General features: G+C 40.2%; 1 long non-coding RNA gene across 1 annotated transcript; it reads right to left on the bottom strand.

Annotated features, from left to right (window-relative positions):
• Positions 1–1,717: 1,717 nt before the first annotated feature.
• LOC121691992 lies at positions 1,718–22,638 on the bottom strand. Its single transcript, XR_006025218.1, has 3 exons — positions 22,398–22,638; positions 21,934–21,984; positions 1,718–2,692 (listed from the first exon to the last, which is right to left on the bottom strand). It is a non-coding gene; the product is annotated as an uncharacterized LOC121691992 (long non-coding RNA).
• Between the last annotated feature and the right edge of the window lie 273 nt (positions 22,639–22,911).

Below are 22,911 nucleotides of genomic sequence, written 5' to 3'. Positions count from 1 at the left end.
TGAACAAGACACAGCGCCGGAAGAGTCTCGCCTGGGCTAAAGACAAAAAGGACTGGACTGCTGTTGAGTGGTCCAAAGTTATGTTCTATGATTAAAGTAAATTTTGCACTTCCTTTAGAAATCAAGGTCCCAGAGTCTGGAGGAAGAGAGGAGAGGCACAGAATCCACATTGCTTGAAGTCCAGAGTAAAGTTTCCACAGTCAGTGATGTTTTGGGGTGCCATGCCATTGGTTGGTGTTGATCCACCGTTTTCTGAGGTCCAGGGTCAATGCTAGCCTGGAAAATCCAGACCCTGATAATCTGGGTCTGGCAAAGAGCAATGTAAATGGCCCAACTCGAGGGGCGGCAACAAGCATGCATGTAAAAATCTCACTGCATGCAATTGGATAACACTAGACCATGTTTACTCTGAATGATTCCGGACTTCGACGCAATCGGATAACACTATGACCAATGTGTACTGTCCAACGTTGCAGCGCCGGAATGCAAGGGGAAAAAGTAACGTGCATCATTGCTCTTTACCAGTGTCTCGCAGAGACAATTCCATTGTGCTCTCGCAAGAACTCTGGATTTCCAGGGTAGGTCAATGCAGTCGTCTACTAGGAAGTTTTAGAGCACTTCATGCTTCCTGCTGCTGAACAACTTTATGGAGATGCAGATTTCATTTTCCAACAGGACTTGGAAACACAGTGCAAAAGCTACCAGTCCCTGGTTTAAGAACCATGATATCCCTGTTCTTAATTGGCCAGCAAACTTACCTGACCTTAACCCCATAGAAAATCTATGGGGTATTGTGAAGAGGAAGATGCGATACGCCAGACCCAACAACGCAGAAGAGCTGAAGGCCACCAGAGCAACCTGGGCTCTCATAACACCTGAGCAGTGCCACAGACTGATCGACTCCATGCCACGCCGCATTGCTGCAGTAATTCAGGCAAAAAGAGCCCCAACTAAGTATTGAGCTCACACTTTTCATGTTCATACTTTTCAGTTGGCCAACATTTCTAAAAAACCTTTTTTGTATTGGTCTTAGTTAACATTCTAATTTTCTCAGATACTGAATTTGGGATTTTCATTAGTTGTCAGTTATAATCATTAAAATTAAAGTAAATAAACATTAGAAATATATCAGTCTGTGTGTAATGAATGAATATATGAATGTAATTGAATGGAATTACTGACATAAATCAACTTTTTGATGATATTCTAATTATATGACCAGCAAAAAAAAAAACAAGAATAAGAAAAGAAGCTAAGGGTTTTTGTGAGGACAACCTGGAACAGAACCTCCCTGAAAAAGTTTTAGGACCATCTTGCATTGGATGTTCTTCATAGACCATCTTCATCAGATGGCTCTGGGAAAAGGACAGGCACTTACCTCCTAACACCGACCAGAGGGAAGCCATGTGCCTCTACTTCCTGGCCTGGAAAATCCAGACCCTGGTAATCTAGAAAGATTAAGGGTCTGGCCACGAACAATGTAACGGCCCAACTCGAGGGGCGGTACCAAGCATGCAATTGGATAACACTAGACCAATGGGGCAGCCGTGGTCTACTGGTTAGCGCTTTGGACTTAACAAACCAACCAAAGGGTTGCCGGTTCAAACCCCGACCAGTAGGCACGGGTAGGCACCTAACCCCTCACTGCTCCCGGCGCACCGCTGTTGTTGCAGGCAGCTCACTGCACCGGGATTAGTGTGCTTCATCTCACTGTGTGTTCACTGTGTGCTGAGTGTGTTTTACTAATTCACGGATTGGGATAAATGCAGAGACCAAATTTCCCTCACGGGATCAGTATATATACTTATTTATACTTATACAATGTTCACTCTGAATGATTCTGGACTTCGACGCAATTGGATAACACTACGATCAATGTTTACTGACCTCATCAGTAGTCATCAGTTTAGCTTGCCTCTGGCCCGCCTATATCAGATACACCGATTTGATTGGTTCCACAGGATGCAAGGGGTAAAAGTAACGTGCATCATTGCCAGAGTGTCTCGCAGACAATTCCATTGTGCTCTTGCGAGAACTCTGGATTTCCAGGTTATCTACTTCCAGCGTCACACACTAAACTGACACATGACCTGCTGCGCCATAGATATTAGAAAGCTAGATACCGCATTGTCTGTTGGCATATGTGAACGCAGGACAAACACCTTACTGGGCAACATTCGCTGGCAATCAGAGACACCTGTCTGTTTTTCCATCGACCTTTCCATCCACCGTCGCCGCCGACTTGAGCTGCAAAAGATACAGGAAGTCATTCATTTTCAATGGAAGCCGGCTTCTCTCAGCTGCAAGAAGCGGCAAATCCGTCGGCGTCGCGTCTTGAGCGTCAAGCAGAAAGTTGGTTTACCTTATGCTAATGAGCTATGACACGGTTCAGCGGCAAACGACAAACAACGTAGAATGCTGCCACGTCAGAGTGGCCAAAGCATCAAAAGCTTCCCCATACCATTTGACAAGAGTCCTCGACAGGGCGGCCAGAGCAGCTCAAATCGGCGACGGTGTGTACGTACAGTTACTGTGCTTACCTATGCCACCAGCCTGCTTCCAGTTTACAGCCCAGTCTGGATTTGACCGAATGCAGGAAACAGTCTTCCTGTTGTCTTGCCTCCCACAGCCACACACACTCACACCAGAATCCATTTCCTCGACAGGGACTGATGACCCAGTTCATCAACACCTACAGAGAAGAAATAAATCACATGACAAACCTTACCACTTGACAACTACTAATGATAGGGACATGGTCAAACTTTTCCTAATATATAATAACTTCCCCACAGTATCACTATATCTATAGTTAATTATATGGCATGTTACATGATTTCAACTACAGATCCTTTGATTTAGTCTGTATAGTTGCGCTGGAGGCTCGAAACTTTTCCAGCAGTGGTAGGGCGCTTAACCGTAGGACGCTTTTGATAAGCTCTACAGGAATTACAAATAAATATCTCCAGATGTAAATGATTGCGTATCCTATTACTCAAATTCAATTAAACCCACCAGTAGGCTATAACTTAATTTCACAGCCTAAGTAAGTTACACAGTGTTTGAGAGCATTGACTATATAGAACAAACAAAAACAAAACCCTGCGTGGAATTAATCTGGGAAGAGGCTGCTGAAGGTAGGGGTAAGCTACCTTGCTAGTGTGTTTAATTTGGTTCCTAGGTTAAAATATAATGTCGGCTACGTTTTTTGCACAAAATTGCGTCTGCTAAAAAAAAAAACTTAGATAAACACAAACGTGATTTTTTGTGAAAACCCTGACTAGGCCTTCAACGTTAGCCTACTATATTATTTGTTGATATCAAACCTGGAGAGGAACGAATGGCAGCTGTTCCCGAAGTTCACTCGCATTTTTTTGTGGTAACACTTAAATTCTGGGAGTGGTGCTGCGCCGCTGCTGAATACATAGTAGGGGAAACACTGGAATTACATTTCACCTGAAATCGGCCGATAAATCGGCTCTACTTGCATTATTGCTCAGCTCAGATTGTTAGGAGTCTGATCACTGCAGTAAAAAGTCATTGAACATCTTTTTTCACACCACTTTTAATACAGTCTTTTCCCTCATATTTGGCTTGACCAACCCAATGACAAAACAAGCCTACATGTGTGGAGAAGAAATCATTTTATAAAAAGTTATATCCGAGTTCATACCTGCAAACTCAGAATGGCTGAAAAAGGTGACGGATGTCAATTTTCTGGTCACTATTCTAGCATGTCTGGTTTATTAATACCTCTTTTCAATCCATTATTATTTGATATTTTTCTGTGAAGAAATACATCTATCCCTCATGTTATGTTGGTGTCTTTCTGCTCCTCTCGTGTCTACTGAGGCTGCAATGATGACATTCCAACTAAAGGGGCTGGTCTCAGTAATAGGTGCGCTATGTCAGTCTAGAAGCCTAGGTCTCACTTGTTTGCGCGTTAATTATCAAGAATCATGATCTATATGCTACACAGAAAACAAACAAATTAAACACCGGTCACTGACCAGGTCAAAATATTTTGCTAGGTCCACTTCCGGATTTGTTGCAAATAGCTATTTGGCCCTGGAAAGGTCTGCGCTCCCTGAGAATGTCATGTCTTAACAATCAGACAGATGGAAATGATGATGCTAACTGAAATATGTTGTGAACAAGCAATATCTTTCCAAGACAATATTAAATTATGAAAGCTATTAAGCCGAGCTAAATTCACAATCGTACTTGTTTCGCAAAGCAATTTAAAACGGCCAGCTGCAGGAACGTGAATTTTCATTTAACACTTGTTAACTCACCTCCGCAAGTCTTTCATTTAACTCACCGAGGGCAGGAGAAAAGTAAAAAAGTAAAAATGTGATGTTTTACCTCGAGTCTATAGTCAACAGATACACTTGTGTAGCATGTGTTTGTTAACATTTTCTTATTTTCCTTGGTCATATCACTGCTGCAGGCAGGCTATGCCAGTGTTTCCCATACATTGACTAATCTGTGGCGGTGCGCCATTAAATCAAAATCGGCCGCCACATATTAATATTCTATGTTTAATTTAAATTAAATATAAAGATCAAATCCTTGCATTGCCATTGAGCTGCGCTTTTTACGCACGCAGCCTTTCCTTACCCCGCCCCGCTCTCTCATAGCCCGCTGCCCCTCCTCTGCATGTGCATTTAACAAAATATTCAGGATTGTTGTTGCCACATAGAAGCATTGCATAGAAGACGTCTGGCTAAATTGCTATTAAATCCGCTTAGCATCGTGACCATGCTTCACAAATTTGTTCAAAACTGCTGCATTGAAGTTAACTCTGCTAAGGTCTTATCACAAGATAGTAGGCTACATTGAAGAGACTAAACTAAGTTAAGTTATGCAATCAAGCAGTATCTCAAAGCTAACGTTAGAATACTGTTTGGATGTCGAATTTAGCATGCGTAGCCTACTTACAGCTGCTTGTTTCGTTGAAGGGCTCATTTTATTGACTGACACTGAATGTTTACAAAATCCCGATGTAAATGGAAAAGTGTTTTCCAAAATTCAAAAGTGCTTGTCCCAAGGAGAAGTACAACCTTTATTTTAACTATGTAGAAAACGTTATGAATTGCATCCACACATCAGCAGCATTTTAACTGTGTTACTCACGAACGTCTTATGTGAGGCACTCAATTAGACCTATACACTACCAAGACGATCTTAATAAGCCCCCATATACCCCCCCGTTGTCCAAGTCAGCTACCGCCACAAATTTAATCCAATTCTGTGGGAAACACTGTATGCGTAATAGAAAGTGAGATAAAGCTCTCAGAAACAACTGATAGATAGGTCCGCAAAAATAGCACAAAGAGGCCAATCACTTATCTGTCATTCTCTCTCAGTCTTCACTTTCCCTCTCTATCAATCTCGCATGACATCGATGATAGTCTCACTCCAGACTATGGGGATTTTTTCCCTTCTCACATCCAATATCCATTTAAAAATCCAAAAAACGTTTTCATGATGATTTGAGCATGCTACCACAGAACATATTTTCATCATACGCATTGAATTATGGGAGAAAAGTGGGAGTATAACTTGAAGACCACAGGCACCCAAGCCAGCCGTAATTAATCTTGAATTTCCCCTGGGATCAATAAAGTATCTATCTATCTATCTATCCCGACCTTGACTAAATCTCGTCCTGAGCTGGCTATTAACATGCCTTTTAGGCTCACAAAAGTGTTACTTATAGCCTACATATGGACACAAATTGCATGCTTAAATAGCCTAAGAACTATTTTAAAAACTGTTTTGTTAAACTATTCAACCTTAACACTTGCCATCACGCATACACCTTCTTCTCCGACATAGCAGTGGCTTATTGTGCATGTCGCACGTCTCAATGAATTGATACGCGATCTCTTGTGCCCTGATTGTTCTGCATCGGGTCTATTTATAAATGTTGATCCAGCTAACCATGGATTTTGTAGCAGTCTGCTTCTAGAGTGCAGTAATTGACCGTTCGCAAAAGCCACGCCCCCTAGTTATTGTTACTACGCCCGTCAAACTCAGAGTTGTCTAGAAATTCAATGGTACAGTAGCTGTTAAGACTGTAAAAGTTACAGCACAAGAGGCTCTTTTAGAGAGCCACGGACCTAAATTCATTTTCAATCATTTACAATCTGTTGAAAGACTGCAGTATGACATGGAGACACATGTATAAAAACTCATATCTAGCTTTGTTGGGTGACAAACTTAAACGGGAGTGTGATTCACTGATATTAATATTGCTAGCTGTGCTAGATAGACTTGCATGCATGTTAGGACACTGGGCCATGTCATATAAGGAACATGGTGCTGCCAAAAAACGGAAAAATAGCCTAAATTGCAGAGCCACTTCAACTTTATTATTATATGGTGAATAAATGTTATACTACTGTGCACAGCCCACTGATCTATAGCACAGCCCCATGCTTCTCTGACGTGACGAAGCTAGCACGTTATTAGCAGCGGTTAGCTAACTATGCTAACGTTAGTTATCTACAAGTCTCCTCCATGTGACAATCATTTTATACATAATGCTGAAAACAATTTAACATCCTTATTTATCTTACTTACATAGAGTTGACTGTGTGGCTTAATCCACAGATGTGGTGGAACACTGTTTTCGTTATGGTTTGCTAAGGAGTAATGTTAACCCCTTGCTTTAAAATAGTGGAGATCTGGGACGAGAGAATTTAATCTAATTTAACATAATTACAGAAAACTTAAATCAAGATTAAAAGGCATTTTTCTGTATATCGGTGTTGTGTTAATCCCACATGTCATTGGACTGTCCTTTTCAACTCACTATAAAATCCCATAAAACCGGACAAATATCAAGGCTCCCAATACATTTCTATGGAGCCATAAGGTGAAGTTGACGGGCCATGTCTGCCTGCACGGAGCTACTGGACTGCTATTGGCTCATCTGCGTTTGATGGGCGGGGTTTTGCGAACAGTCAATTGCAAAGGACTTCCTCTGCATTAAGATAACATATGAAATGTTAAAATGGAAGCCTTGTGGGGCCAACTATGATGCTGATAATGGAACTCTTGAAACGGTCTATAGGCGAAGCGTCTACACATCACACACCTGCAAAGTGAGACGAGAGGTGATGTCGCTTTTGACGTGAATGTCCACATGGTGCTTTTGGCCCATGAATTAGGGATGGGACTGAAGCATCCCTTCCCTTCACCTGAAAACATACCAGAGGCATGAAACGAGAGTGACAGGTAGGCTATGGAAACATACCAGAGGCATGGCAAGAGAGTGACAGGTAGGCTATGGAAACGGGGATGGGACAGGGATGTTGATTTTGGAAGTCTAATGACCTCTGAAATAGTTTATCCACCTATTGTTAGAGTTTATCCACCTCTCAAAAGAGTTTATTCACCAATTGAATCTTTTATCATTCAAAAATCACACTGTATTATCCACATTCACAATATGTACACTCATCAACACTCTATGAACCATTTAATACCACTGATATTGTTATAAACATTGGACAATACATTGTACATATTACATAGCCATGTCTATTCTGCTCAAGGTAACTGCTAATACACTGCACATATTTAAAACGGTCTTTGTAGTTGTACTCTGCACAATGACAATAAAAGTTTAATCTAATCTAATAACCTCCACCATCATCAAACATGTTTGGAATGCCTTTTTTTAATATCCAATACTGCATAGTGCAGTCCACCTTACCCTGATCACAGAATTCATAGTTTACCCACCTCTTATTTTACCACTACACCCCTGACACCAACACACACACACAAACGTGCACGCACACACACACACAAAATTATGGGTCTGTTGTAATAGTATTGCATTATATAATACATATACATTCTTACAGGACTGGTCATCGACTTTGAGGTCTTATCCTCTTACTGCCATGCTTGTGTCCTAAAGCAAGGTGCCAAGAATGAAGGGAAGATTACTGTAGAGGAATTTGACAACTGGAGGGAGATGCACACTGACTGTGCCAAGAATTTCACAGGGTCTAGTAAGGCAATGGAGCAGGAGGCAGCAAAAAGGATGTGGGCCAGATCAGTCGGTCGCCACCAGCTGTGGTACACCGAGATGCTCTCAGATGGAGATGGCACTTCCTTAAAAGCAGCGCTATCACTAAATCCATACCCTGGGCATGAAATTGTAAAGTTGGAGTGTATTAACCATGCCCACAAACGAATGGGTACAGCGCTCAGAAAATGTAGTGCCGAGCGCAAATTGGGAGGCAAGGATTTGGGGAAACTGACGGCAAACAAATGCAAAACGCTACAAAATTATTACAGGGGGGCAATTTTGAATAATCAGGGGTCAGTAGATACCATGAAAGCAGAGATATGGGCAGGCCTTCTGCACAGTATGTCAACGGACGAAACACCATTACACACTAGGTGTAATCAGACTTGGTGTTGGAATCGGAGGGCAGAAGACAAGACCCCCGAAAGCCACACACGACATGCTTAAAATTACCTTTCCCGAGAGGTGGGCAAGAAACTTCTCACCATCTACCACCGCATGTCTAGCGACAGCTTGCTGGCAAAAACGCAGCATGGGGGCACACAAAATGCAAACGAGTGCCTCAATTCTGTTATATGGGCCCGATGACCAAAAACTGTTTTTGTAGGCGAGAACAGAGTTGAGGCAGCAGCAAGCATGGCCATCTCCTCTTTTAATGAGGGTGCCTCAGCTATGCTTAATGTGATGGCAAACCTATGGTTAGAGAGCACACTAATAACTGTGAACAACATCAAGCAGGCAGACCTTCTCAGGGTGTCAAAAGCAAATGCCAGTCAGTCCGTAAGTGGGTGGATGACAAATAAGCCTGAAAAAAGGAATTTAAAAAAAAAACTTCAAATATCATCCCTAAAAAGTGTTTATATGTGTTGCTGTATCTCTAAACTTGACTAATATACTTTTTTTTTTTTTTTTTGAAAAAAAAAAAAAAAAAAAAGTGAAATATATATTTATATGCGAATTTGTCACGTTAGTGCCTAAAATTGTCATATGGTGTGACGTGAAAATAATTTGAAATAAAATGAAAATTAGATACTTTTTTCTACTTTAATTTATGTCACTGTACATTTTAATCATGTTTGCTTTGATATGCAACATTTCCTTGTGAACATTTAGAAGAAAAACCTAACATTTAACAAGTTATTTTGTCAAGGTGGAGAATGCTCCTAAATGTAACCAGATATTTTAGCTTAATTCTGATATTTCTTGTAAGAACTCACTCAAAATTCTTGAGGTTCTTGCAGATACCATTTCCTTTGTGTGCTATTGATGTTTTAATGATTTTTCAATTATAAAGTCTTTTTTTGTGACATTATTTAATGTCACATCAAATGACATGGTGTCACGCCATATGATGAACTGCACCACTCCACCATGTGTCAGAGCAAAACAGGGTTTTTAATGACAATAAAATCATTTACAATGACTTTTGAAGTCACTCTATGAATGGTGTATGTATGTAACAGCAAAATAGATGAAAGTTTAGTATTTATTTTTTTTTAAACTTACATGGCAACATAAAAGAAAAAAGTATGAGAAATATGAATTGTACAGATACATTTTTTCCCCAATTATCACAGATTTAACAAAAAAACATATCTGAATTTAAAACATGTTTTTACAAGATCTTTTATGTAAAAATGCAATTTGGTCATAGGGTGTGACAGAAATGTCATCTAGTGTGACTAGTGAGAAAAAGCTGTCACACCATATGATGCAGCATCACACTATGACATTTTGACAGTTAAACTAATTTTCTAGACAGTTAAATACAGCGAACTATTATTTAGCATGCAACTGACCACATGGCAGCAGTGCTTTTTAAGAATTCATGAAGAATATTTGTGAAAAATAGCTACTTTTTAGGCAAATGATGTCACACCATAAGACACTAAAATTTGGCCACGATTGATGATGTCCAATTCTAAGCTTTTTATCTAAAAAGCAGAAGTCACCTCTTGACCATGCCAATTACTCCTGACATTCTATTGTTACTTCCTGGTTAAGCAGGGTCCTCTTCACAATAATAATGTCCAAATGAATGCCCAGTCAAAATATACAATATAGTGTCACGCCATATGACAACCATTTTATGGACAAAATATATTTGATTATAACTTAGTTGGACAGCATGCATAAACATCAAAACTTTCTGTGGTTGTAAAAAACATCCAATTATTTTATATGCATGGTAAAACTTTAAAGTAATTATACTCTTTATGGATATACACTCTTTTTAGGAAGTTCGCACACATGGTGGACAGTCACACAATGACATTTTTTATGTTTGGATGATTATTTTAAGTCAAACGTTAAATACAAAGCCAATAAATTTAATGACAGAACTTGAACCTACCAGACCTACAACATTTCCATATCAATTCTTAACAATTGCCATTTTTTATAAGTGTGTGACACATGGACAGTCTGAATTCTGCTATTTGTCATCTACCCAAGTGCGAAACGCAAACGAAAATTAGTGGTAGCAATATATATCGTCTGCGATAATATCGTGATTGTCGTGTTAACAATGTGCAAATTCACATTATCGAGTATTCAAATTACTCCGAAAAAAAAACACTTCAAAACACGCATTAAAACTCCAGCAGGGCCAACCATAGCAAAGAATACCAAGAGTATGAAAAGCTTCGAGACTCCGCTGCCCAAGAAAAGCCGACATCGGCTAAGGTACCCGCTGCACAACACAGTCAGCAAACTTAAGCGGAGTTGTTTAGCAGAAAGGTGCCTTACGATAAGAAAAGCAACAGGTGGCAAGACATTACAAATGCTATCACCAAGTTTATAGCTAAAGAAATGCTGCCGATTCAGTTGGTGGAGAAAGAGAGCTTTATAGAACTCACTAGTGCTTCCTGCGGAAACTCAGGCGAGCAAGTGCTCCACCAGCCATCATGACCACATTCTACCGAGGCACCATTGAAAGCATCCTCTCCAGCTGTATCGCTGTGTGGGGCGGAAGCTGCACTGAATACAACAGGAAAGCCCTGGAGCGCATAGTGAACACAGCTGGAAGGATTATTGGTGCTTCACTCCCCTCCCTGAAGGACATTTACACCACCCACCTCACCCGCAAGGCGACCAAAATTGTGAGTGATGCAAGTCACCCCGCTCACAATCTGTTTGATCTACTGCCCTCTGGGAAGAGGTACAGAAGCCTGCGCTCCCGCACCACCAGACTCACCAACAGCTTCATACACCAGGCTGTTAGGATGCTGAACTCTCTCCCCCCTCCACCCTCAGCTACTTACATCCTTGGACCCACAATGGCCGCCTTGCACTACTCCACTTGCACACTTGTACACTTTGCAACTTGTTGTTGTCCTGAAAACACTTCTGCTGCTCTTACATAACTTGCACCACTATGCCACCACATTTCTTTCTTACTTAGGTCAAACAGAACTACCTCAGCCTTTTATTGGCCTGACTTTGCACTACTATTCTATTGACTGTCTATGCACAATTTCAACCAAATTTTGCTGCTCTTATTTCTTCATTGTATATGCCCTCTTATTTACTTATTTTTTTGTTTACTTGAATGTTATGTTTGTCTGTGGTCTTAATTGGCAAAATATGTCTTGTCTTCACCGTGGGATAGTGAGAAACGTAATTTCGATCTCTTTGGATGTCTGGAGCATGTGAAGAAATTGACAATAAAGCTGACTTTGACTAGTGCAGTGCCAGTTCAAACATGCCATTCCTGAAGAAAACCCATAGCCCAATTACATGCCCACAGGTATGCCTGCTTTAAAAATAGGATGATAGGGAAACATCATTATGTGGCCTCTAATACATGTGTAATAAATTTAGGCATGGCTGCATGTTACATTTCTACAGATCAGAATGACATAAGCCTAACAACTGTTTTGAGTTAAGGCTAAATGTGTATTAAGCTTACTGAATAACTTCCTAATACTGAAGACAAACCATTTTGTGGAATGATGCATCATTGTCAGAAATTTGCAACGATGTGACTCAAAAACAGTCTTTAGCATAAGTGACGTCGCTCAGTCTGCCACTTGTTGTTGTCTAGCTATGTGGCATTGGCCTATCGCTCGTTTCAATTTGGGACCTTGCAGTCGGAATTGTCGTTTGTTTAGTCAAAGTCTCAAGTCCAAAGCAGCCTAGGCTATTCGAAGCGATATTGCACTTTTATTTTGAGTGCTCACTACTACATACCCGTGTTTGTTGCTGGCGTGTTGTTGCAAAATCTGCGTAATCATTTTATGCAAGCAAACTGCATACAGGGAGTCTTTATTGTTGAGGTCAGACATGATAATCATCTTGCATCTTAACCCACAAGCGGTTCCTGAGTAATCCGTTTTTTAAATTGCGACTGACTATCATCAAAGTGAGACCTGTCAGTACACGATCCATGGGGTGGAGCTCCCCTGAAACTGGTCCCCATGGAAACAGTGCAGTGCAGCAATAAACGTCCTACGTAAATAAGCATATTTTGAAATATGCATTCAAAAATCGAGAGTGCACACCCTTGTGCCACGTGCGAGCCACATACGAAATCTTAGGTCAGTCTGACAAACGGTCAGCGAGATATGCGTGCCACAGACGCTTCTTGCTTTATAGAGATGAATACACTAGACTCCAGATATACAGTGCCAAGTCGAAAGTATTTCAGCTCAACTGCCCTCCCCAACTTATATGACTCATATCGCCTAACTGTGACAAATAAACTGCAAAGATGTCACACTTCGCAACCACTACGGATTTATGGTCGAGCAGAACATCCGAGCCGTACCTCTCCTTGACTGCATTTCATCGACGAATCTTGGCTACTCCAGCACTTTTGCTTTGCAAACATCTTACTTCCCAGATGACCATACAGGCGTCATCATTGTGGTGCAAACGTTGTCAGTGCACTCAGAGTTAACAGGACGAGGCTACCTTGTTTTGGGCACAGACTCCATATTGCCATTGGTAAGTGGCCTACTTTGATTGCTTCTATGAAATGCAGTTGATGTTGAAAGTTATTTTGTTGTTTGTACCATAATGACAAATAAAGGAACAAAAATAGGCAAAGCTTGTACACTAGGTTGAAATTGACAATTGAACAAATACTAGGCCTACATGAAATTAACAGTAATTAAACTGTAATAGACAAAATCATAACAGCAATAAACAAATGCATATAAATTTAGTGTAAAGGTAGGCTACTGTTAGGCCTACATATCTGACAAGGACATCAAATCATTAAACTGTGATATTGTCTCACAATAAATGTTGTTCTGTATTTAATGTTTTCCAGAGAGGAGCATGCGGGATCCTAGAGTAGACAGAGCCATTGGAGTTTTGCAAGAAGGTCGTTGGAGCTTTTTCCCCATTGCTGGAAAATGAGTGGAGCACTTAGCGCTGCCCAAGACCAGCTGAAGCTCCCAGACCATAAACTCATCACAGAATCGACAACAAGATGGGGCTCAAGACAGCGCATGACGGAGAGATTTATTGAGCAAGAAAAGGCCATGTGCTGGAAGCAGACAAAAAGTGCAGGCATCTTATTCCAACATGGAAGCAGTGAGCAAAGCGCTTAGAGTTAGAGTTTACAGATGCTTATTCCAACATGGCAAGATGTTGATGTGCTGGAAGCAGTGAGCAAAGCGCTTAGTGTTAGAGTTTACAGATGCTTAAAACCTGGCTTGGCATTGTTCAACTCTGAGGTCCTGGCAGTGAAATCTGATGACACAGATCTAACCAAACACATAAAAAAAACAACCATCCTGGAGTACCTGAACACCAAGTACAAAGAAGACTGTGTGGATGACCTGTTAAGTTTGACATCCACACTTGACCGCCGCTTCAAAAACCGGTACAATGATGATGACCAGATTAAAGCCATTACGTCAACAATAACCACTGAGCTCATGGCTATGACAGTGGAAGACAGCCCTACCTCAGGACCCTCAACTGCTGCAGCTTTAACTACAGCTGCAGAAGGTGGAGCAAGTGGTGGTGGTGATGATGACACCTGGGAGGCAGCAAAAAAGACCAAAAAGTCTTTTGGGAGTTACTTTAAAAAACACAAAGTCAGAGGAGAGGAGTCACTGGCCACTGCCATTGAAAAGGAGCTCAAGAGCTACTTAATGATACCCGAGGTGGACAGTGACTTTAATCCACTTGATTGGTGGAAATCACAGGAGGTAAGTTTCCCCAGACTGGGGAAACTTGCTAAAAAATATCTCTGCATCCCTGCCTCAAGCAGCCCTTCAGAAAGGGCATTTAGCACTGGTGGAAATGTTGTAACATGTCACCTTGCTGCACTTAAACCTGACACTGTGGACAGACTGGTGTTCTTGGCCAAGAGGCCTATAATGTTCTATAATCTATAAAGTTCCAGCATCTGTCCATGCCAGTGTGTGCTGTAATAATAGTGACTAAATTTTATTTGTATAAATTGTGGACCTTGTTTATATTAATTAATCATACATACATACATACATACATACATAATTATTTAAGGTAATCTGATTTGGAAGTGCACCTTTTGGGCAGATTTTCCTTTGTATTTTTGTGTAATCTACTGGGCAGTACTTGAAGTTAGGTATTTGTTCAATAAGGCCATAGGTTGTAAGGCAATAAGGCCATAAGGTTATATGGTTGTGTGCAATATGTTACAGATCAGAGCACTTTGTTTACAGATGCTATTTGCTCATTATTATTATTTCATCTTGCTTGTATGCTGCACAATTTACATTACAGCAGAAAAAAGGAACAGCTGGAGGACAAATTGGAACTCATTAGGTTGGCAATAGGTCATTAACATGATTGGGTATAAAAAGAGCATCTTGGAGTGGCAGCGGCTCTCAGAAGTAAAGATGGGCAGAGGATCACCAATCCCCCTAATGCTGCGCCGACAAATAGTGGAGCAAAATCAGAAAGGAGTTCCACAGTGCAAAATTGCAAAGAGTTTGAACATATCATCTACCGTGCATAATATCATCCAAAGATTCAGAGAATCTGGAAAAATCTCTGTGCGTAAGGGTCAAGGCCGGAAAACCATACTGGATGCCCGTGATCTTCGGGCTCTTAGACGGCACTGCATCAAATACAGGCATGCTTCTGTATTGGCAATCACAAAATGGGCTCAGGAATATTTCCAGAAAACATTGTCTGTGAACACAATTCACCGTGCTATCCGCCGTTGCCAGCTAAAACTCTATGGTTCAAAGAAGAAGCCGTATATAAACATGATCCAGAAGCGCAGACGTCTTCTCTGGGCCAAGCCTCATTTAAAATGGACTGTGGCAAAGTGGAAAACTGTTCTGTGGTCAGACGAATCAAGATTTAAAAGTTCTTTTCGGAAATCATGGACGCCGTGTCATCCGGACTAAAGAGGAGAAGGACAACCCAAGTTGTTATCAGCGCTCAGTTCAGAAGCCTGCATCTCTGATGGTATGGGGCTGCATTAGTTCATGTGGCATGGGCAGCTTACACATCTGGAAAGACACCATCAATGCTGAAAGGTATATTGAGGTTCTAGAGGAACATATGCTCCCATCCAGACGACGTCTCTTTCAGGGAAGACCTTGCATTTTCCAACAAGACAATGCCAAACCACATACTGCATCAATTACAACATCATGGCTGCGCAGAAGAAGGATCCGTGTACTGAACTGGCCAGCCTGCAGTCCAGATCTTTCACCCATAGAAAACATTTGGCGAATCATAAAACGGAAGATACGACAAAGAAGACCTAAGACAGTTGAGCAACTAGAATCCTACATTAGACAAGAATGGGACAACATTCCTATCCCTAAACTTGAGCAACTAGTCTCCTCAGTACACAGACGTTTAAAGAGAAGAGGGGATGCCACACAGTGGTAAACATGGCCTTGTCCCAACTTCTTTGAGATGTGTTGTTGCCATGAAATTTAAAATCACCTAATTTTTCTCTTTAAATGATACATTTTCTCAGTTTAAACATTTGATATGTCATCTATGTTCTATTCTGAATAAAATATGGACTTTTGAAACATCCACATCATTGCATCCTGTTTTTATTTACAATTTGTACCTTGTCCCAACGGTTTTGGGATTGGGGTTGTGCACTAGTTCCACTAGTATTGTGTGCGTCTTTGAACTGTTTTTACTTCAATACTTACATGTTAAAGAAAATAAATAAGAACTGTTTTCCTTCAACATTGTGCCCATTATCATCAGTGATTAAGTAACTCAGACTTTTAAAAACAAATTTTTAATGGATATCGTCTAATTAGCGTTATCGGTAAAATCGCCAAAAATATCAAGATATTATTTTTTGTCTCTGACAGCAAGAGATGTCAGAGGGAACGACATATGGTGCCGGAATGGACATTTAGACTAGAATGATGTGACATCTACTGTTGTTCTTGTTCTGTGTCCATTCAACTGTCTAGCGTGGGTTTTGTAGGCAACTTTGTGTATGATACGCCAATGTTGTCATTGAGTTACTGCAGTTGTAGGCCTTATATGCCTGCCATGTTATTAAATAATCAATTTTCATGAGCTTGAGACGTTCCATATTCCATAAGGGCCTGAGCATTTATTCTGTTTCTGAGCAATTGCTTCCAGTAAAAATGTATTAAAATCCCTTATTTAAATCTTTAAATGTCATTTTCTCAAAATGAGTTTTTTTGTCATTCTCTGGTAGATACATCTCAGCCTATGTAGCACCTATGTACACCAACATTTCCAGTAATACACTTAGCAGTATTCTACCTTAAGATATTTACAAAGGGATTTGTTAATAAATCATTCCTGGCCTGATTTGTGTGACATTTTAATCAAATATTATATATTTTGATTTACTACGTAATGAAAGCAGATATCCTGAAATCCCTCTAATTTTGTTTCCCTCGTGTGTTAACAAAATGAAGGAAAAAAAAAAAAAAAAAAAAAAAAAAAAAAAAAAAAAAAAAAATTCCTGGCTCTCATATATGTTCAGAATTATATACCGAAAATATATGCAAAATCACGCATATTCAATTAGATAATGCATAATTTGCATAATTAAACATACAAATTTCAAAAACTTGCAATGCATTTTTTTCATACTTAAGTAATCAATTGAGGGAGTTCCATGGTGCTATCTATTATTTAAAAATGTTACCCTATTCACCTGTAGTGTCTCGCCTTAAGTCTTGTAAACCCATATTTAGCAGCAAAAAGGACATAGACAGCATATTAAATTAGATGAAAATGTTCACTAGTTCATGGGAAATACACGATCAATTCGAATTTCATGTCAGCAACATGTTGCATGTGCTGCTTCACCTCTTCATTTAACAACATTCTGTTTAGGAACTGAGAAGACCAGTAATTACAGTTTTGATCATTAAATGTTGTCCCATTCCTGGCCAATATAGGATTTCAGTTGCTCAACAGTACGAGGTATTTAATTATGTTTTTCATTCCATGCTGCACCTAATTTGACAGGTCTGGACTGCAGACAGGCCATTTCAGCACCTGGACTCTTCCTCTATGGAGAAATACAGGTCTGCTTTAAATGCAGTGCCATTTGAGGTCCAAAAGACCACAGCCATCCAATATTGATTTTCAGCTCTATGCCTAGTTTGCAAATATTTATCTGGATTCTCTAAATATTTTAATGATATTATGTACTGTATGATGAACTCCCCAAATACTTCACAACTTCATGTTAAGATGCATTAAAATTACATTGTTTCATCATTTGTCCACACAGAGTGATGAATACCCCTACATCTTAAGAGACTTTGCCTCTCTGGGATGCACTTTTTCATTCCCAATCATGTTTCCAGTTTGTTACCCTAATTACATTCCTCCTTTTGTTCAATACATGTTCAGTAGGCTAGCCTACCATTGTTGCAGGAATCAAATATAAGGTATCCATTCCATTTTTACTAATTTTTCACACATTCCAACATAAAGAAGCAGAATGAGAAACCAGTCATAATAGTCATGGGGAGATTCCTTCCAAACTGCCCTATCACGTCTTTGAAATTACGTCATGAGGGCGGGGTTTCAGCTTGTGCAGTCGGTGGAAAGACAATGGCAAGAACTGAAGAGGCACAGGCTCCCGCAATATTTTAAGGTCATGTAGCATTGTGATAAGTTCCTTTTTTTCCCAAAACCATGGTTATATTATGAAAGCCTAATATCCATCTCCTCCCCAGCATGCCAATAACCAGGCAGCTTTTTAATACCCCAATATCATTAGCAGATCCCCTGCAAACTGGCAGGCTGTGTTAAATCAGCCCGGGACCTTCAACTGTGTTCCCAACCTTTACAGCACCAAAAAAGCCACCCACTCACCCTCCACATTCAGAAGAATCTTTTCAGCAGTCATATTCTCAGCCGGCACGTAACATGGAATGTGCAGTCGACAATACTGACAACAACAACAGGGATCAAATCACTAACTCTGATTGCAATTCGGCTGTTTGATATTGTTGGGGTCCCTGCAATAGAAATGGTACTGACAGTAGTTTTGAGAACATGCCGGGACCCAGTAGGCCCATGACATTCTCTATTCCTGTATTGATTAGCAATAGAACGGATCAAGACCATCGACCTTACAGGGTAAACCAGTCAAAATCCCCTACCTGTACCACAACAACCACAAAATTCCCCCGCACCTCATATTACCTTAACACTTAGAGTAAAACTAGCACTTCTGAATATAAAATCTCTTTCAAACAAATTATTTTTAGTCAATGCTTTTATCTGCACACACAACCTCGATTTTCTACTTTTAAAGGAGACAAGGTTAGATCAAGCAAACAGTGCTACTACCCTCATAGAATCAGCCCCCCCACATTTCAGCTTTCTAAGTGCTTGCAGAACAAAAAAAAGGGGATAGGGGGATAGCCACAATATTCAAAAAATCCTTTCAGTTCAATCATTGGGTGACTTTGTATCATTTGAATACCTGTGTGCACTCATTAAATCATCTCCTCAGATTTTACTACTGACTATTTACAGGCCTCCAAAACACTCAGCTAAAGTCTTTCATAATAGTTAGGTGAACTGTTGTCAACTAACTGCATAGAGTTTGACTATTAGATCTAAACTTGCATGTGGATAATCCTGAAAACGGTTATGCCAAGGAATTAATAGCACTACTTGATGGCTTCAACCTAACACCGCATGTACAGGGGCCAACACACACTCTTGGCCATACCCTCGACCTTATCACAAATGGTCTCAATGTCTCTACAACAGTTAAAGATCTGTGGCCCGTTGCACAAAAGCAGAATTAAGATATCCGGGATAAGTTACTGAGCTGCGCTCAATGAATCCAAAACTAGAGCGTACAGGCTTAATTGGTTGCACAAAGACCAATCCAGGATGAGCAGACACGGATTCATCAAGCCAGGTGAAACCTATCCTGGATAAGTGTGCGCTCACAGCTCCCTCAAATAGACCCCGCCACCGATCCACCATGGCAACTAGAGCGGCTTCATTGCTTCTTCTACGGTGTAAAGTAGGTAGCGATAGCCTTTTCACAACAGCAACAAACAGCAACACTAGGATGGTCCTTATTTCGAAAGTTGCTAAACAACTACAGGCCCATATCCAATCTACCTTTTCGTCTCTAATCAAGTAACCATTTTCCTAACATCAAATGGGTATTTTGATTACTTTGTCAGGTTTTCGGGCAAATCACAGCACTGAAACAGCCCTTAAGGTTTTAAATGGCATGCGCCTCAATACAGATGCAGGCAAAACATCGGTCCTAGTGCAGCATTTGACACTGTAGATCACAACATATTACTACACGCTGTGAAATAATTTAAATATTCTCATGAGTGAATGTCTATTTCTAAAATGATACAGGGTTGAATCCAAGTGAAGTTTAATGTCCCATATCGACAGCAAGTAGCCTACACTATCATAACAGGTTAATTGTAGTACAGGAGAAACTTTTCAATTAATACAAATTAGAGGTGAATATCGGTATCGGCCAAAATGAGCTTGTAAATATCGGCATATCGAATATCAGCTAAAATTCAATATTGTGTATCCCTAATGAAAACATTAGCCTGTTTCATGTATGTGTTATAACGTCTTGGCTTCCCATTTTAAATCCTCAACTTTGTCAAAAACGATTCAGAACAATCTACTTGAAGTTTCAACTACCATTTAAAAATGAAACAGACAGCACCGTTTTTTTTTGTGGCATATTGATAAGACCACTTGACATTTCATGCAAAGTACAATTGTCCACTATAGATATTGATGTGGCTGGAGTGATTGATTCAGAAACATTTTCTAGGATTCTTTAATGTATCAGGAGGCAAATGCAAAGTGGATTTTTAGTTTTGTAGAAGGCAGTGACCGAAACAAACCGGTTGGTTAAACATATGCCAGAGCAGCTCCTCCTGGTATAATTTCTTAATGTGAATTTCTTAAGTGAACACTGCATATGCGCAGTTTGTTGTTTTTTATGTGTAAGGGTTCAATCTAGTGTCAAGGAGTGGGTATCCCAGAGGCAAGAATGTCTCTCTTAAATAGGCTACTGAATTTGACATTGCTTAGAGCCTGCACTATATCTTATGTGGCATAATTAGTAGCTTAGAATATTGGAAGGTTGTTGTTTCAAGATGTTGTGGACATCAACTGGGCATTAATACACTTGGTTTATAAAAATTTTATTTTTTTGCAGTGTATAGCTGAACAAACTGGTTGGATAATGGCATTGGATGGCAATGGCAATTGAGTGATAGCTGTGTGGTGGTAGGCTCTTTTGTAGGCTTCACTGTGATTAATGTCACCAATTAGTGCGTGGACCACCAATTAAAAAGTGGAGATTTTGTTTTCGAGGGCATGACCATAGATAGCATAGTCTTTGCAAGCAATATGTCTAACAAAAATATGCAAACTTAAAATACATAAACCTTGTTTACTGTCCTGTCTTAGGCCTACTACACCCCACTTGTGGCCTGTACTTTTAGATGGTGGATTTCTCAACAAATTACCCTGTCTAGCTCTCTGACTGATCAAACGACATAGCTTTTGTTTATGCCATTGTAAACAGTTCAATGTCATCATGTGTCTCATACATTCAACCTCGCCAACTTTAGCAGGTGTGTTAAGACGCAAAAGGTGTGTTAGGCACAATGTTCGTTTCCGGGTCATAATTTTATAACTGTATCACTAAAAAAAATACCACCAGCCGCCACTTTGTTACACTGTATACTTAGCCCACTACACGCACACAAGCGGCGGCAAGGAGAGGGCTAGGCGTCTGCAAGCGTATTCGTACCGCAATAATGGACACATACCGTAACATGGGAGCTAAAATAAAACTGACACGCTCACGCCACGCAGGCAGCGTGCAGTGGCCAAAATGCGCAAGGACGCATGCACGTGTGTGCAAACCTGCACCTAGAACTTTCATCGGAGAAACTATTCATGGGTTTCATCAGGTCCCTTTCCACAGGTGTATTAAATCAAGCACCATGCAGTCTGCATTCATAATCTAGGTGCTTGATTTTATACACCTGTGGAAAGGGACCTGATGAAACCCATCAATAATTGAGCCTCACCCTAACCCCCAAACGTTTTAAGTTAACGGCATGAGCGATTTCCAACATTTTCACGACATAAAAAACAACTAGAAATATCAGTTATGTCGTCAGCAGTGGTCAAAATGCTATACTATAATAAAGCCTCACTCTAACCTACAAAGTTTATGTTCACGGCATGAGTGATTTCTACCATAACAAAAAACAAACTCGAATGTTGCTGGTTCCAAATGTGTCAAACCCATAACTTCTCAAACACGAATGCAAATTAATTGTAACCTTAACTTAAGGCAACATCGGTTAACGCTTTAGTTTCTCGGGAAATAGTCTTACACTTCAAAATAACTCACTAAAGACAGTAACGTTACTTACTGTTCGTTTGCCAGGTGGCAGGTCGATCAGGGCGTTTCGGCTGCTCGCGACCTAGAATATAAATAGTCACGTTAGCCAAAATCAATAAATTTGAGGAATCATTACCCATTTGCTAGCATTTCCTAGCTTGAATAACGACAACACGATCAAAAATACCTGGTCAACCTTTGTTACATTAGTTTCTTTACCACATTAATCACAAAATAAGCGTAGAGGTAGCCTTCTCTTTTTCCTCCTAAAATGACAGATGCGGTCATATGGACGCTGCTAAGATGCTAACGTTAGTGCTAGGTTCGCACGAGGACCACCTTCAGATTGGACTCGCGACTCGTAAAACCAAAAAAGCTCCAGATAAATACAGGTGTTTACCTTATTTTTCTCGGATTAGACTATACATTACTAAAATGCAATGACGAATCAATACATGTACAGTATGCGTTAGATTGTGAGACAAATTAACTTACCTCCGTTCACATGAAACAGGCAGTCGAACTGAACTTTTTCACCAAGCTAGCTAACAGGTGAAGCAAATGTCCACGTTGACGCCAACCATACAAAGGCTGTACTGCTAGATAACACTACTTTATAATGCATATGGTTCTCACTCGAAATACAATTAGCCCATTTAAAACTAAAATACTGAATAAACACCATGCACTTCTTGCCTGCCCTGCACAACTCTTCTCTCCGCCATCATCATCTGATCTGACCACGGATGATGAGCCAAACCATGCAGCGTAGTAACCTTCCGCAACAAGTTTGTGTAGTTAAATTGGATGTTTGATTTCGTTATTGAATTGTTAGCTAAAGTTAAAACATGTAAACGCAAAACTTCACGTATGATCCACTCACCAAGATGTCGAATACTTCACCATGAAATAAATCTGTCAATGTGTGTGCCCTATTTGGTTTCAGCGGATGGATTCAAATTTGACAGTTGAGGTAAAACAGCAGCAGCAGAGCCTACGTCTCAACACA

Source organism: Alosa sapidissima, chromosome 2 (genome assembly GCF_018492685.1).
Source record: "Alosa sapidissima isolate fAloSap1 chromosome 2, fAloSap1.pri, whole genome shotgun sequence".
Lineage (NCBI taxonomy): Eukaryota > Metazoa > Chordata > Actinopteri > Clupeiformes > Clupeidae > Alosa > Alosa sapidissima.
Note: the sequence above shows the minus strand (reverse complement) of the source record. Positions and strands in the feature narration are given on the sequence as shown.